Below are 18205 nucleotides of genomic sequence, written 5' to 3' on the forward strand. Positions count from 1 at the left end.
CTCCCTCCCGTCCACAGTTCCGTGTCTCCTTTTCCCTTCCTCTCTCCATCTCTTTCTCCGCACCTCCTCTCTCCTCCACCATGCCTCTTTCTCTCTCGCGCCTCTATCCCGCTGTCTTTTCGAATGTATCGCTCCTTCTCAAGCGAGAAGCGAGGAACGAAGAAAGACGCGACTCCTTATCAGAATTCCTCGTTCGCGTCGCCGTCACCTTGTCGCAAATCCATTTCGCAGTCGGCGAATTTCCACTCGTACACGTCCCCGGAATAGGGACGAGGGCTGCGTTCCAATCGCGCGAATTTCTACGTAGATTCTTACCTCTCTTACCTTTCGAGCTTTTTTTCCGCCGTTCTCCCCCGTGCCGCTCTCGCCGCTCGCCGCCCGCCGCCCGCCTCAAGTTCTACGATCGACTCGAAAATGGAGCCACGAAGAGGATTCGCGAAGCGCTTCTTAATGGATTGTACCTAATTTGTGCTCGAGGGTCCTCCGAAGGGATTCGACGGGATTATTCGCGCGGAGAATGGAAGCGCAGCACTAAAAGTGCTTCTTGCTGAATTCTTATCTATAATTGGGAAACACCGATACGCGCATTATAAGTACATGTAAAAGTGCATTTCTGCATCTCTAAGTTATCCTGATGCCGGGAATATTTTTCAACAGTTGTTATTATTTGTCTGCTAAAAAAAACTTTTAATGATATTTCAAAAGTCATGAAAAAACGATGTTTGGTTCTATCCAAACTTGTAGGTATAAATGGCTCGCTCTTTAACTATAAAATCCTCGTATCGAAATTCAGCAAGGCTGAATCGGACAATCACAAAATTAATGTAAATTCACGCGTCAATATCTTTTAGACGCTCATTTTTTCACGATTCGGCCCATCATTGAGTTTATCGATTATTTTCATCGTAGTCGCTAACGAAGTCCGATATTCCTTTTCATCGATTACTTCATATAGCGTCTCTGTAATCTGAAATTCGCACGGCGAGAAGGATAAAGCGTGCTCTCGCGAGCTATTCGAAGGTCTCGCCGTATCGTCACAAGCAACAGGAAAGCAATTATCCGCTTCGAGATTGCGGTTGAAACGCTCCCCTTTATTCAGGCCAATGAGGTAAAAAGGACTGAAATATTGGCAAGCGGTATCTCAACAAATTAGCCCGATGAAACGCAAATGGAACACAAAGTGAGCGCGGAGGGGAGAAAAGATTACGGGAAGACAGGACGCGGGCGACGGGGTAAAAAGCTTCGAGAGGAGGGCAGTATCGAAGGCAGAAAAGAATGAGAGAAGGAGAAGGAAAGAAAGAGAGAGAACGAATCAAAGTAAAGTCGTTGAGACTCATTGAACTGGAAGTAACCGACAGAGTGCCTTCCGCGCCCGGCGCTACTAATCTTATGCAATTACTTTACAATTCACTTTGCCGGTTGGCACTCACTACCAATAGAACAATCTCTGAAATCGAGTTACCCCCTCGAAAGTTTTCAAGCCCCTCGTCCTCGCGTTAGAAGTTTTGGATAGCGTCTACCGATCTACGCTTCGAGATGCACGAGATGCATCATGATATGCCATTTGATAAGAAAATCATGTAGCTGTAATCATCATTGTTAAAAATGTGAAATAAAATTTTTAGCGCACCTATTGAACCTATGTAACGCATTTTGATATAATACAAATACACAAGTGTTACTTTTCACAAGCAACAATATAGAAAAAAAATATATATATATATATATATATATATATTTATTTCACACAACGTATTTATATAAAACATGCAAAAAATTCATTCATCCAGAATTCTCTCAAATACAACTTCAAATTACGGTGATATTTTAACGAGCGCAATTATTTTTCTCGTTTCCGTATTGCTCTCGATTTGGCCACCGACTAATCATTTCGAAGCGACCATCCGTGACGAGATGACTCGCCGTAACCGTCGTAATTGTCTCGTAACAGTGCACTGCGAGCGCGCACAAAACAAACTTCGCCATATGGACCTTCGTCGAAAGAGAGAGGGACAGGGAAAACGGGCAGGAAAAAAAAAAGAGATACGAAAAGGGAAAGAGAAAGAGATCGCGTCAGTGGTGTACGATTCTAAAGAGACGCAGGATCGTGCCTGGCGGAGAGCAGGATCGGAACCCGCGATCGAGATACGCCCATGTAATCAAGAGAATTAAGGGGACACCCCGCCCGCCCGGCTCTCCGTCCCTCGGTACACCCCCCCCCGCCCCGAAAACCCGGCGCGCAACGATATGGTGAGCCGTGATTAACTTTTCGTCATTCGCTCCGCGCCCCATTCATTCGCCATTCATTCGCGTCCGCACGGATTACGAGCACGCCCGCGCGTACGTTCCGCATGTGCGTGTACGTGGATTGGCGAAATCGCGGATCAGCAGACCGAACGACCGGCGCAACATTGCACCGCACGTCTACGTGTACCACCGATCGTCTCGTCGATTATTTGGCTAACGTCCCCCCGCCCCTCCCTCACTCCTCACGAGATCATCCAAACTCTGTAACGCGATCTATAAAATTGTCATTTGACTTTTAACTCGCACTCCTACGGGCGATCGATCCATACTAGAAGAACTATCTTCTTTCTTGGATGTATCCAGAATTTCTTTTTGGAGAAAAAGAGTTTATCAATTCTATTGACACATAAACAGCAATTTTTGTGTATTAATGAATTATTTTTTTGGTATTTTAGAACTTGGAATATCTCCTCGTCCCTAATTTTGAAGAGAAAAATAGTCTAATGTCTAAAATGAGGTTTTGTAAATCGTAACTTTAACTTTACTTTAACTTTTTAATTTTAATGAAAGATTGAATACCTTCTAGATACGCCCATATTTTTTTTTCTATAGATATTCCCACGATTTTCATGTAACACTACATTACTACAGTTTTTACATTTCAATTGAACGTGATTGTTTGATGTCTATAGAAACAGTTGGAGCGATTCTTTTTTCGGTACGTAGGACATGTATTTTTGATGTTCGTGAAAAGTCGAGTATGTAAAATCATCTACAATGAGATCTGGACCAACCAATTACTGCAAAAGTCTCCTATGTCGTTACAAGACATCGCGATAAGATCGTGACCCTCGCATCCACTTTAAAACGCGCCCCGTGAGTCACCGCCTTAAAACCACTCGGCGACAAAGAGCGGAAGGGGTTTCCGCCCTCTTCGGTCCAAGATTTAATGCACGTTGGTTATCAGAGTAATCACGGGACTCACCCCATGTTCTTCCCGCCCCCTACTACCGCTACCCCGTCGATTTCCTTCGCGCCCCGCGCTCACGGAGCGACCGTTGATTGAAACGTTCTGATTGCGTCCCCCAGGGGGCGGCATGCGGGTGCCACATGGGGGTGATCACGCCGGTCGACCCCCCTCCTGCGGAACGTACCCAGTTATTTGGTAGTCTAATGTCTAATACGGACGTCACCGTGACGAGGACGTTGATGATGTCGTCGGCGACGGGATCGAGAACAATGCGACCCCCGAAGAGTCGCCGGATTTGCGGCCGAGGAGGCGGGTCCTTGCGTTTCTGTTTGCCGTTGCTCCTAACATTATTTTTACGCGCTAACATCTTTAGAGAGCAATTACTGCCACTTCACATCTTTTGCGTTTTTACATTTCATCGCGACATTAAATTAGATCTACCGACAAAAGTAAATAAAAAATAAAAACAGAAATAAAATAATCTTTATTAATAACTTTAACGGTTGTAATAAAATTAACCAAATCTTCTGACATATATAAAATGCAAAACTTTACAAAATTGCGATCTCACGCTAACGCTAAAAACTTCAATTATCGAGATTTGTGTTTACATGTATCGTCGCTAAGAAGAAAATTGTTCTCTCTCGATAATTATCTCGCTCCATACGACGCGACGAAAATCAGGAATTTGTGGCACGAATTGAAAATTCAGTTGAGATAAAATGAAAGAAAGTGGAGAAGAGGGATCCTTCGGATCCTTAGGCAATTTCTCGCGCCCCTGCCGCGATAAAGCGTAGCCATGGCATGCACGACCGTCGAGGATACGGCAGGAAGGAAGCCGGAGAAGAGAAAGAGCGTCGAAAGTCTTCCGCGGAAGGAGACGAAGGGAGGTCGACACACCGAGCTGAGAAGAGGATGTCCTATCAGCGTATTTCAAAGATAAGCCTGCCCACCCTACCGCGACGGCAACCCCATGGCCGGGCCATCAGCCATAATAACAATCCGATATGATTACGCCATAATCGTAACGCAGCCAGCTGCGCCGACCGGGTGGGGCGAAATTACGCCGGTGAATTGAGATACCGTGTTTACGTCTTCCAAAGTGCTCGCATAAACAAAATTAAACGACTCCGGGGCCACCCCCGGCTCTCACCCCCATCCGTGCCGGCGTGCATACCGCGCGTTAACCGCGCGTTGTGAGAATAAGTGGGAGGACATTTTCGACGACGTCGCGAAGATCGCTTCGCAAAGAAAGGGGAACGATGAATTTTATGCGAAATATAAAACGGACAAAGAATATAAACCGCCGATTAAGGACATCCGCGACGCTATCGATTAAAAACTCTGGCGTGACTTGCAATCTAATTACGACAAAATACGAAATTTTCTACTTGATTCTAAGTAAATTAATTACTTCAAAATCTCCACTTTTTCTATCAGTCACTAAAATGTTAACACAAACTGAAAATATAATTGCAATTGACTGCAGATTTTGTAAAAAAAAATATTCTATAGATATCTCTCCCTATATATAAACCAGAAAAATTAACATTTGTTGAAATTTATTACAGGCAGAACGATTCGCTACTTCGGCAGAGGAATTTATTAAAAATCATAACCGATATCAATCAGAAATTTCATATCACCGTTCGCCATTCACGGATTCGTGCCAATGCACTCGGCATGCAATATTAATTAAATGTCGAAATGTCACTGATGATTTTGACCAGCGCCGACGGGGCTTTTCATAAAAATAATTAGTCGTTTGCGCAATAAGTTACGAACCGGAACGTTTAATAAACCAACGCGGGCTCGTTACGCTCGTTGATGCAAAACATCGTCGCGACATCGGCACGGGATATAAAATACTGGATGCCAACGGCGCGAGCGTGCGTTAGCCTGTCCTTCTCTCTATTTCCTTTTTTTTTTTTTTTTCGTCTCGCTTATAACACAATGCCGATACGTTTTTAATGATTCGCGTCACGAAATACCGGTGCCAGTTATCACACAATACGCCAGTCCGCGTGTAATCGCGGTTCCATTCCGCGCATAATGCTCGACGATCACGTCGACGCGACGCGGCCGAAATCGCGGCGATTCTTTCGGTCCCGTGGCACGTTTAATCGTAATTTCGACGTACGGCAATTATCGTTCGTCAAACAAAGTCAAACTGAGATGCGTTTCGCTACCCGAAACGAGTCTATCAAGCGCCATCCGCCGCGCGTGTTAACATTCGAGCACTCGGCGTGTGATGTCGACCGCAAAATATGATCGTAGCTATGGTAGACATTAAATTTTCGCGACATGAAAGACAATGTTTAATATTGGCAAGTTTATCTTATTTTTTAAAATACTTTAAAATTAATTTACTTGCACTTTAGTATTGTTATTCCTCCCAAAAGTTGGATGAGATATGATTAAAAGCGAAATTTCATATTTTAAAACTCTAATAATAATAATAATAATAATAATAAATCGATAATCACATTTTCATTAATCAATTGAAGCTTAAAGAAATATCATTTCACATAAAATCTCCACGAATCTCCACGAAATCTCCACGAAATCTCCATTAAAAGACTCCACGATAATAAATAATTTGAAAAGAAAAACAAGACTTTATAATCAGTATTGTTGCAAATATACATTTTTTATATATAACTTTATAAATTTTTATATTTTTATATTATTATAAATATCTCATTTATATGCCAATTACATTGATTATATTGCCAATATACAATCTTAATATTATTTATAACATAATTTAAATATTTGTAAATATCACACGATCATTTCGCATTTTCCTCCAAGATTAGATATTATTAAAAATAAATGTTTTAATGTGTAAAACAATGGACTCACGAATGTCATATTTAAAATATTTTTGTGCTTAACTTAACATTTTAATATAGATGTACATTAAACATATATATTATTTTCACAGATCATCTCCTCAAAATAAAGTGTAATTTGTCACTCACCGATACAATGTGCGGCAGCGGATGTTACGCCTATGTTGTTAATTACATTAACCTGTGAAATTCAAAAATATCCAGATTACAGTAACGTCCAATATAATATTTCAAAACATTATTGTTGCAACGAATCTTTTATTCGGCCACTTTTTTAAATAGAAATATTTAACAAAATAAATATATAATTTCAAGAGACGATTAATTCCGTAAATATCAAAAGTAATAATAATAAAGTAAAAATAAACAGTAAATTACTCACAACGTTGCTCCGCTGATGCCCAATGCCTCTCAAATCTCATCCTCCTCTTTTGTTTTTCGGTTGTTGATTCTTCATATAACACTTGCACAATACTCGCAAAAACAAGATTAATAACAATCGCGCGACATTTTACGCGCGACACTCTCGATGATAATCGCTCATATTGCACACTTTTATCGCATTGCAAATAAATAAAGCACAAAAATCACATTACATGAAGCTATTCTCATATTTATGACAGTTTATAAATTAATACAACGGACGATACTTAAACGGCGAAGGGATTTAACAAAATAAATAAAATATATGTCTTTTAGCTCTTTTTACTTGAACTATTGGATTCAATCAATGATTAGTATATCACTCTGCACTTTCCACCAAAAAATAATAAGATAGTTAATATTTAGAGGAGGGAAAAATTTACAGCGCGACACTATAAAATATTCGACCGCCTAGAAATATCGTAAAAAGAGATTAAATATTATACAAAACAATTCATCATATCTATTTTTGCTTACAAATCGGTAATTAAAAGAGTTAATAATAACGCATGATAGTCGTTACCCATGAAAATTGATCACGTTCGACATCTTCGAATATTTATTCAGATTCGCATCGAAGAGTAATAATAACAGCACGAAGAACAATTCACCAATTCGTTGCGCGAACGTAAACAAAGTAACTGTACATAAGATTACACTACTGTAAATTTCTTTAAATACTGTGTCTCAACCAAATTTTATTTTCGTAACGAAGTATTTAATATCATGAGACAAATGTACGCCGAATATTTTATTCTTCGTATTTACAATCAATTGTTAATAAATGATCAACATATTTCATAAGCTTTTCGTTATTGGTATCACTTGATTCGACGATTTTCATTATTTTATTATTTATTATTATTATTTTGTATTCTCGATGCAAGAATAATAGATACATTGAAATAAAATACATTCAAATCAAAGAAAAATTAAAGATACAATTCGAATTTTTCATAAGAAATTTTTCATAAATTCGAATTCTTCGAATACTACTCTTAACAAATAATAAATATATACATATAAAGAATAAATATTATCTTTGTAATTGGATTTCTCTGGAGTGCAAAGGACTTTAAAATCTATAAAATTCTAGAGATTCTAGAGCTAGAGGTAAAGAAAATCCGAGAATATATATTAGGGATTCCGAATCGATTTGTAGGCAGAAAAATCACAGGGGCTCGAAACTTTGTTTAGTATCGACGTTCGACAGGCTCCCTCTCATCGGTGTCATCCTCGGGAATCCTTCCCGAGGAAGTGGAGGAGAGAAGAGGTGGGACAGGGCGGAGGTGGCTGCGGGATATTCCGGTCTCCGGCGAAGATCGGGACAATGCGCCCTCGACGTCACTCTCGATGCTCGCAATGTCGACGGCTCGGCGCGACGAGAGGACGAGGGACTTAGAATCCGGATAGGAAGAGGAGATTCGTTCGACGAGGCGTAGAAAAAGACGAGAGAAGCGCCAGCCACGCGGTCGCGAATGATGGAAAGCGATAGGACCTCGATCAACAGTCAGCTGACGAGGAACGAGCATAATAGCGACGAGAGGGTGAAGAAGGAGGAGGGGGGAGGGGGGGGGAGGGGTGAGAAGAGCGGCGTGCACAGGCGAGAGGGAGGAAAGACTCTCACTTTCCTGTCGGTAGTCGACGGTCCGGATTGTCGATGGAATGCTAAACGACCCGGAATCGTTGAATCGGTATTGAGCCCTCTCGTACTCGCGCCGGTACTCTCCGTTCCTTCCAACGATCGTCGTCTATACAGCCGACCACCCTCGACGTATCGCTGATCCTGATCGGCATTTCGTTCGAATTTGCCTGTCGATAGCGATAACGCCCCGATGTATGTCGAGAGACATAAAAAGTTACCGGTTGAATAAATGGTCGACCAATAAAAAGATTGTTCGAAAGCATAGAAATAGAACTAACATCAACTCTGAGAATTTGAGATCAGACGTAACGTAATTACGAATGTATAGGCTTGTATAATACAAATGCGTAGAGCGCGCGATATCGCTCAACTGTAAAACGAGAACGAACGATGCGACGGTGAATGGCACCATCGAAATACCAAAATACCGCGCGATCATTCGCGAGAGGAAACGGGGAATCTTGACTCGCTGCTCGCGCGAGGCTACCACGCGATTCTCATCTCGCGTTGCATCGTTCTACATACCGACATACTGCCCCGCTTCTCCTTACGTCTTCCGACACTCGGGGCTAGCCGGTGACGTATACGACGTCGCTTTATTTGCGAGTGTGCGCGTGCACGCGATTGTGCAGCGCGCATGCGCATGCTTCGCTCGCGTGTTCCGTTCACCACTATCCGAGAACTGTAGTATCTCTGATGACCCGCCCCAGGGCTGCATATGACAGCAACAGCAACAGCAGCAACAGCGGCAGCGGCAGTAGCAGCAACAGCAGTGATATCGACGACGGTAGCGGCAGCAACGACGACGCTGACGGCCGGGAAACGAGGATTTCTAGGAGCAGAACCGTGGCTTTTGCGGAGGACATTGGCGAGGGGTGACTACAGGAAGGAGAGCAAGGGCGAGGAGTGGGTCGAGGAGGCAATGGAGGCCGCCGGAGTGGCTAGGAAAGGGGGGGGGGGGGGGGCAGCAGTCTTCATGTCATGCACTTAAATATGTACCGAGATAATGCCCGTCGAGAGGACCTACGGAGCTCGCAGGGTTCTCGAATGGAATAGAGCGTCCCGGAGTGTTTCAGACAGTTTGTTTACCACTCGAGTGTCTCTCGCCCTTCTCTCTACCTCTCTCTTTCTCTTTCTGCTCTTTCTCCCCCTCCCCCTCTCTCTCTCTCTCTCTCTCGTTCTCTCGAGCCTCTCTTCTCTTTCGTGCAAAGAACCACTCGCACTCTTCTGGCCGATTGATATCTATGAACATTTGTTCGAATAGATTTTGTTTGAAAAAAATGAAATAACTGATTTTCCACCAATGCTAATTAAATGCTAATTAAACGACAAACTCAAATCACGTTGTTCTTCCTATAAATAATAGAAATTTGCTTAAAATCATCTGTTCGACATAATAAAATCTAAATACGCTTCTTATAATTTACATGTACACATTGTATTGTATTGTATGTAGTGAAAAAATTAAAGAAAATTAAACAAACGGAAAAAATAAAACATTCTTTTCTCTAAATTATTGTCTCCTTATTCTTTTTAAATTTCAAAATATAGATTCATGATTATTGTTTAATTAAATTTCAGATTATCAATTCGTATGTTCGAAGGATCTATCAAAATTTCTTGTAGTCCACGCTATCAATTTCAATTTGGTATCTAGCGATCGCGAGGGTAAAACACGGGAGGTCGAAAGGGGGACGATACGAAAGTGAGATACAACGATAATCGATATACCCGTGTGTGTACACGCACGCTCTTGGACGAATCTCGGCGTATCGCATATGCGACGCCGGCCGGTATGTGCATATGCTAATACAAGAATAAACGGTTCTATTAGAAAAGCCAACAAACGTCCCACTCGATGAGCACAGGGATTTGAATACATAAATACTCGAGTTCCTGGTGGACGCGCGCGTGTGTATACAGCGAGGGTATGCGATCTGCATACATTTAAGACGGGGGGGGGGGGTGTGATGTTTTAATCCAGGTTCGGGTACGCCATTATTTCTGCTAGAAAGCTGGTTCGTGTGCTCTGCTCCACGCGTGAAAAGGGGAATCCGCTTAAAGTAGCCCGCAGCCCGTTCCAGCTTGTTAGAAGCCAATTTTGAACAAAAGTTACATTACATAATAATTTTTTTAAATTCAATCGTAATATGAGAGAAAATATTTACCAGCTGTTATTTTTTAAAATTATCGTCCTTCTTCGAAGTTTTTTTTCCAAAAAAATATCTTTTACATTATTCTAATTATTCTTTTTCATATCGTTCACGTTCCATAATGGAAGATCTGAAGAGTGAGAAGATGAGAATCTTCGTTACGGAAATAGCGTTGCGATGAAAGTCGTAACTCGTCCAAATGCTATGTCTAAAAGCATATTTGATCTGCAGGGAAAGAGAGAGCAAGTTCTCCCGGATTCTCGACGAATGTCCGCGCCATGGAGGAACAGTTTCCAAGGGGACTCTCGAGCTGTCGCCGGGCAACTCGAATTCCCTCCGTTCTATCCTCTCTCCCTCCCCTCCTTGCCACCCGCTTAGTTCAAAACCCGTGTCCTATTGGTAAGTTACTTTGTCTAATACCGACCAACTTCGTCGATTTATCTCGAGTCGATTATATACATATATAGCACGTAATCTTCGCGATAAGATGATATTTCCAGCATAACTCACCATGCGCGAGAGATTGGGAGTTTCAACCGTTTTTCCTCTCACCGTTCCTTTCCTCCCCCCTCCCCTTCCTCCGCCCAAAAAAAGAGAAAAAAAAAAAGACAAAATGCAACTCAAATTTTTATCGGTAAGTTTAACACGTAATTATTTTCCACGTTAAATTTGTGCGAGGGGTAATTCTGAATTAAATCTAATCTGTTTGAGCAAGAGCCTCGATTCGAAAACAAAGGGGATGCTGCAGTTTCTCTGCGACCGTTATCTACATAGATTACACGATGTCTACGTAATTTGCAAACAAACAGTTTATACACTGTGCGCGTAGACATTATCGCGTATTCGTTTATTCTTATGAAACATTAACATAAAGTAAAAAAAAAATAAAATTTCAAGAAAAAAAATATCCCGCGCGATACTGGCAAAAAAAACATGCAAAATTAAAACATTTACCTTTAAAACAAGATCTAAGAGAATATCTCTGACAATTAAAAATGTGTGAAATATGGAACGATGAAACGAACGTAGACTCTGGCGAAAAACGCGAAAAACATTAGCAGATCGACGGCAAAAATAAAGGCGAACGCGAACAACAACTGCCAAAGCCTAGCCAGGGGACAGGCGATATAATTTTCCACGGACGAGACGGGGCAAAAGGGGTAACGGGCTCGGTTTTCTTGGCGGCCAAAAGGAGAGTTCTCCGTAGCGTAGGCACTTGGCTAATGGGTGCCGGGAGTCTTACAACAGTGGACGAGGACGCCACGATGCGAGACGGGAAGCGAGAGGAAGCGAGAGAGCGGGGTAGCGTCGCGACGCCGAACTTTAACTCGTTAATTACCGACGCGAGAGCAACTTCTTGCCAAGGCGCTCGAATATTTCAAACTATTGTATTCGTAAACCCCTTGGGCTTGGCTCGAGCAAGGCGACCGCGTATATACGAGCGCGTACGTATATCTACATGGACACGAATACACACACCCACACACCCACACACCGATCGTCGCATTTACGACGCGACCTGCTCTTTGCCCGAGCGTGAATGTATAGACTTCTGTCGTCTCGCATTCCTTCCCTGCGAATCGCCCTCTGGTCCACCAGCATCTCCGCCGAATATCTCCCAGAACGCAGTCAGATCGAGTCGAGTCAAATTCAGTATCGAGGGGAAAAAGTTGATATCAAAGCGAAAAAAAAAATGGTAGAAATTGCGGAAATAAAATTGCGAGCAGCAGAGAGAAATAACAATGAGTACGTCGGAATTTCCATAAAGCTGCACGTGCACGATAGATACATTAAATTACAACACGAAAGTCGGAGTATGAATAAACAAATGATACTTAAATTTCAATTTTTAGCAAGCTAAAACGTTTCTTCATTATTATACTATCCGCGGTAAGAAATAAGCATTATTGTATTAATGTTCGCTCACAGAATAGAGAAATCTCCTCGCATACTTCTTTTGTCTCGTATTTTTCCTCTTTCGTAATTAGCCGTAATTGCGAATGAATATAGATCGACCATGCGTGAAGTTAACATGTCGAAGTATCACGCGAGCAGACGAAGATGAGTTTCACCGGATGCAAGTTTTGCGCTTGGATTTCGCTCTCCGTACTCGCGAAGAACGTCAAACAGAGTGCCGATTGTCGCTTGCTCGCTCTTCGCCTACCCGCGCTCGTTAGCCTAGCTTTTCCAAACAGACATAAACGTACACACACACACACACACACACACACACACACACACACACACACGCGCGCGCGCGCGCGCGCGCGCGCGCGCGCACGCACGCGACAGTTCTTCGCTGGCGAGGTTGAGAACAAAATCGGGAACGCGAGGATGCTGACGATACGTCCTCGTCGACGACGGATGAGGCTAATGGACGAGTAGTGGGGTATAGACGCGAGAAAACGCTCTACGTAGTTGAAACGGAGTTGAAAGGGTGCAACCAACGATTAACAACCGAGAGGACCGAAGGTATCGTCGAGGACGTTGTCTTCGCGGAACCGTTTCTCCCTTTTCTCTTCCCTTTTTCCCTTTCTTTTCTCCTCGCGTCACTGCAGCAATGCCGCATATTTATTGTGCTCTCACCCCCTCACATCCCCTCGTCTCTCAATTATTAGAAACAACGAACGAATCCTACGATGAAACTGGATCGCTCATGACAAACAAGAAATTTTGTAAAATATACAGAGTGTTTCAAAAATGGAGATCAAGCGCTCGAGAGATGAATAAAAAAAAAAAAAAAAAAAAAAAACAAGAAAAAAGTTGGTATAAACATAAGATAGGAAATGCGTTATTTTCGAGTTATCGCTATTTTTATATCGAAATTTCAAATCGTTTTGCTTACAAACTTTTTTGTCAAAATTGAAAGAAAAAATGTTTTTATGAGTTTTAATAACATACTTAAAGTAAATTTCAATTGACTTCCACTTTTAACACACCTTGTACAATGCTCCGGCATTATTATTTAAATATATTGATAAAAAAAAAGGGTAGAATATTTCCGGAAACGATAAAGCGAGATTCACAGAACGTATGCCGATTATTAAATGAAAATAGTGTCACTGGCATTTTTTTTAATCTAGTTGCCCCCTACACTTTCGACATTTTCTTTAAAACTCTTATTCTATTAAGCGCAAGAGCATCCAGGACGGTACAAATGGACGTCCGCTTACGCTGCAATTTTCCTCGCTACGAAAACAAGATTTTTCGTCATGCGGAGAACGTCGGTCGACGGAATCGCGTGATAGATAGAGTCGCGTTACAAAGCGATTTTTATCGCTTCTACAAGCTCGTCGTATACGCGCAAGTCGAACCGAGACTGCCTGCGAAGGCGCGCACATGGCGCACGGAGTGACGCGGCGTTCTCTCATTAGATATGGAAACTGGCGCGTGAATTATAAGCGTTTATTAATTTACGCCGGACCTCGCGCGTCGATCACAGGAACGAAAGGGTGGCAGAGAGAAGTGGAGCGGCGATAGGAAGAAACTTGTAAAAAACATATTTCATCGTAAGGTAGGTTTCCAGATCGATACATAGAAGAATTTTTGCATCAATCAAATCGCTCGAAAGTATCAATCTTTTTATATAAGAAATAACAATATAGGAGATCCTGCAATATCGAAAGAAAAATTTAACATCAAGAAATCACGATTTCACGGAAAGAATTTTGTATTTAAAATAATTTGACTGGATCTATATGACATTCAAACTGTTAGAAAAAAAAAAAACATTTTTCTAATATTATTATCATGTTTAAGTGTCCTATGTAATAGGTTTGATGGTCCAAAATTATTTTTAGACCTATATGTAGCGAAATATTTTGTCAGTAAAAGTTGTCCTCTCCTTGTACAACAGAAATATTATATCTTGTCATTGCTATTCATAATCTAGTAGAAAGAAGCTTGCTATCATCGAGACGAAAAGAGAGAGAGAAAAAAAAAGTTAATTTGAACACATAAAGTCGACTAAGTTTCGCGAGGTGCGCTCGCTCGTTCCTCCACCCGCGTGCGCGCCCTCGCGTGAAACCGCGAGCGCAAGAGCGCGAAGGGTGCGAACGTTTTCGCGTCGCGGGACATGTCGCGCGTGATGCGTCGTGTTCATGATGCGTGACGCACGGCCGTGCACCGCGCACATCCGGGACATCGCGCGCGAGCAAGCACGCGAGAGGCACGGCACGAGAGGGGCGCGTACGCGTACAGGGCCACGCTCGTATGCACGTGTTAAGGGAAGCGTCTATCTAACCGCGTGCACGCCCCGCCGACGTTTCGGGCTAAAGGGGCTCGACGAACGTAAGTGCGAATCGCGACACCGCGTTCGCGGCGCGTCGCGACGCGTCCCCCTCGCCCTTCCCGTCCTTCGTCGCGACACCGCCGCCGCAAACTGCCACGTTGCAGAAAGTGGTTGCGCGTCGAGTGCCGTTGTGTGCATAATGCGCGGACGCGCATACTAATTACAGCGTTTCCATTTTGCACGCGGCGGACGGTTCCGCGCGACCCTATTCGTCGTCGTCTCGCTGCGACGATCATCCGGGAACGAAGTTTACAATACCGCGACACCTTAATTCGTTTCCAGCGTAAAGAAAAACTCTATTCTCTCTGAGAAATAAATATGATAAAGAGATATTCTTCTGACGAGACATCAATTATGATTGATCGTTCTATCGAAAAATTACGTATTTGGTAAAAAATTGGTATTTAATATTTAATCGTATTTAATAATTTCTTCTTGTGTATATATGTATATATATATATATATATATATATATATATATTTTTTTTTTTTAATAAATACATATACATCTAGATTGATATCTCGTGCAGACAGTAGCATTCGTGGCATGTACGGTTGGGCAAGATCTACAGTGCCTTTTTTTTTAATTTAATTAAACAAATTCAATAAATTATTTCTAAATTTCTAAATCATTTCTTCGTTATAACTATTTGTCGTTTACTCACAAAAACGTAGCAATCGTAGCAATCGTAGCAAAAATTACCTGTAAGAAAACCTGTAAGAAATTCTTATTGTGAAAAATTATCTCAGCCGGGGATTGAGGATCTTCCGCTATTTATACATATTTTTAAAATAATTATTAATTTATAATAATTTCTTATTAAATCTTAAAAATGTCGGATTTGCAATTACCGAGCGGACGAAGCAGCTGTTAATTAACGTTTCGAGAAGAGTTCGTTCGTTCGCCAGTCGTGAAACGAATATCAACATCGACAAAGTCGTCACCGTCGTCATGTGGTCGCGTCAACAGAGAACGGACGCGTTTACAACGACAGAAACAAACGGACAATGAAGAAAAGAGACGGGGCAGATGAATCCGGAGGGGTTGAGGAGGTAAGGGAGCGGCAAGGGGAATTCTTTTGTGCGTCTCGTTTGCCGTTCGCATTCTGGTAATTAGTTCGTTTGCCTGTGCTAATTACATTACCTTTTAATAGCGCACAAGAGACACCCTGCAGCATCTCCGCGAATGTGCGCAGGCGTGCTGCTAGTCATGAGCAGATCTAAAAAAAACCTAACTCGGTTGTCGTTTTCACTAAAACCGACGAATATTTTTTTTTTCCCCCAAAACCGTCAGAAGCGATGATATAACGCGCGTCTTTCCACTTCCGTGAGTTACGATTTCGCTCTTTAGACATGCAATAATCCTACCATTAAAAGTTCATATTGTCGAGATTATAAACGAGAGGAGAGCTCGACTGAAATATCTCAATACAAACAAGAAACGTCGAAACATACATAAACCTATTATGCGAAAATTTTCCGCACAAGTTCGTTGTAACATCCCTTTTATGCATCATAATATGCCTCATTCTCTCGCAAAGAATAGAACAATTAAAGTAACGATTATTAAAAAGTCAAGTTCTCGTTCAGTTAAGCATAAATTTATAACTCCCTTGTAAACTAATCTATCGCTTTACGAAAATATAATCAATTAATAAATAAATTAAATATCGTGAAAATATAATAAATTAATTTTCTTGACGGAGAACTTTGCGATAAATCTGTAATCGCATTAGGTTTGATTCGTGGAAAGGAAAATAATCGAATTAAAGTAATTAAAAACGACATTTTAGAAATGTCGACCAAGAAGCCATTTGTTGCTTGCGAAATGGCCCTTCGTGAAATCGAACATCCCCCGGATTGTACATCGTCCTCTCTTTCATTTTCCTCCGTGAATGCTTTAACCTCCTTCAGACTCGCAATTAGGGGGCGTCGAGACGCTTCACGACGCTATGTCGCCCTTTTGCCTGTTATTTAATTGGGATGCGCAATTGAATGACACTCGATACACGGTACAGCGGGAAAGAGTTGTCATCGGTCTGTGCTGGGCCCTAACGATGGTATTGTGCGGTCCCCCTTTCGACTATGTCGCCCTGTTTTTACAGGCTTTTCGCGTTTATCTTCAGGTGCGGTAAAACAAACCACCGTCCCAGATTATTTCGTGCTTTCGCAAACTTTTGAACGCGGCGAATTTTGATGACATAATAAATAATTTAATTAAACGCACAGCAATTTGTCATAAAACTACTGTTTTCCACAAACAAAACTTCGAATGTATTTATATATATATATATAAAATAAAGTAAAAATAATAATAAAGCAAAAAATAATTACATTTATATATAATAAAGTTTAATTAAATTATTTATTGTCATCAAAATTCGCCGCGTTCAAAAGTTTGCGAAAGCGAACGAAAATCATTTTTATCTTTTTTTACATATACATATATATATATGTAAAAAAAAAGGATAAAAAATCAATGAAAAAAATCAATCGTGTTGCATGTTGTACAGTTCACGTAACAATACCTTGGCTGCTTTAAGATCATACGTATTAATCATGTAAATGATATCACGATGAAAAATATTAATATTTCTCAAATTACATTCTCAAACAACCTCAAAGAGCCACCCAATTTTGGGAAGAAAAAAATAGAAATAAACTCTATGAGACACGCTAACAAGGCTCGAACAGGCGGGACGAACGAATCCCTTAACAAGATCAGCTCCGTGGAAGTGCGCGGAAGATGCGGAGATTCGCGAGGTATCCGTTCCGAGAATGACGATTGAGAGCCCTTTGACACTCCGGTGCTACTAACTAATGGGAGAAGAGAACGCGGCAGCGACAGCAGCCGAGAGAGAAGCGAGAAGGGAAAATGCGGTGAGGCTGCGTCTTGGAAGACTTCCTCGAGCTCATTATGCCGACAATAATTAACGTTGCATAAAGTGTCGTTATAGAAATAACCGAGGAGCCGAGCGGAGCGCGGATAAAAGAGAAGACGGAGAGGACGCGCTCTGCGCGAGAAGTAACGGAAAAAGACGGAGACAGCGGGATAAAACACACACTATCCAATGCGTTCCGTGCCGATGGAAAATGTTTCTATTGATAGTCCGCCCCTTCGCGGAATATCTCGTTGCTCTATCTCTCTTTCTCTCTCTCTCTCTCTCTCTCTCTCGCGCCTCTCCCTCGAGGAATATAATTCAAACCGTCCTTCGGCCTGAAAGCCGACGAGCGAGAGACGGACGAGACGGAAAAGATGGCGCTTCACGCTGAATGTCCAATTATTATATCACGAAATATCTGCTAGAAAATTGGATAATGCACTCGGTAGAGCGGGGGCGAGGACGCGGATAAAAGACGAAGAGGATCTCTGTGAAGGAGCGAGAAAGCGAGGGAGATCTGCACGAGAAATCTACTGGGGCAACTCACCGGGAAATACACTCTCACCTCATCACGCACGCTATATACATGTATAACTGTCTACGCAGAAGAAACGAAACCACTGGCAGAAAACGACAGTCAGTATGCGGAAATCGCGACGAAATGACACTCGTGCTAGCGCTAATTGGGCCCTCGAGGTGACGCCATCAAGAGGGATGCTCTTCCACCCTCAGAGTATGC

At 42.0% G+C, this 18205-nt stretch overlaps 1 protein-coding gene across 16 annotated transcripts in view; it reads right to left on the reverse strand.

Moving 5' to 3' along the window:
* The window catches only part of SoxN (SRY-box transcription factor soxNeuro), a 284192-nt gene that overhangs the window by 211754 nt on the left and 54233 nt on the right, over window positions 1-18205 (reverse strand). For 2 of the 16 annotated variants that reach the window (XR_016139212.1, XR_016139211.1), the window contains exon 5: window positions 6202-6253. The exons of the other annotated variants lie outside the window; for them this stretch is intronic. The gene's annotated coding sequence lies outside the window, so the exon portion shown is untranslated. The remainder of the gene's footprint in view (window positions 1-6201; window positions 6254-18205) is intronic. 16 annotated transcript variants of the gene reach the window in all.

The sequence above is a fragment of the Pogonomyrmex barbatus genome, unplaced genomic scaffold (genome assembly GCF_055798465.1).
Source record: "Pogonomyrmex barbatus isolate J1 unplaced genomic scaffold, ASM5579846v1 scaffold2, whole genome shotgun sequence".
Taxonomy (NCBI): Eukaryota; Metazoa; Arthropoda; class Insecta; order Hymenoptera; family Formicidae; genus Pogonomyrmex; species Pogonomyrmex barbatus.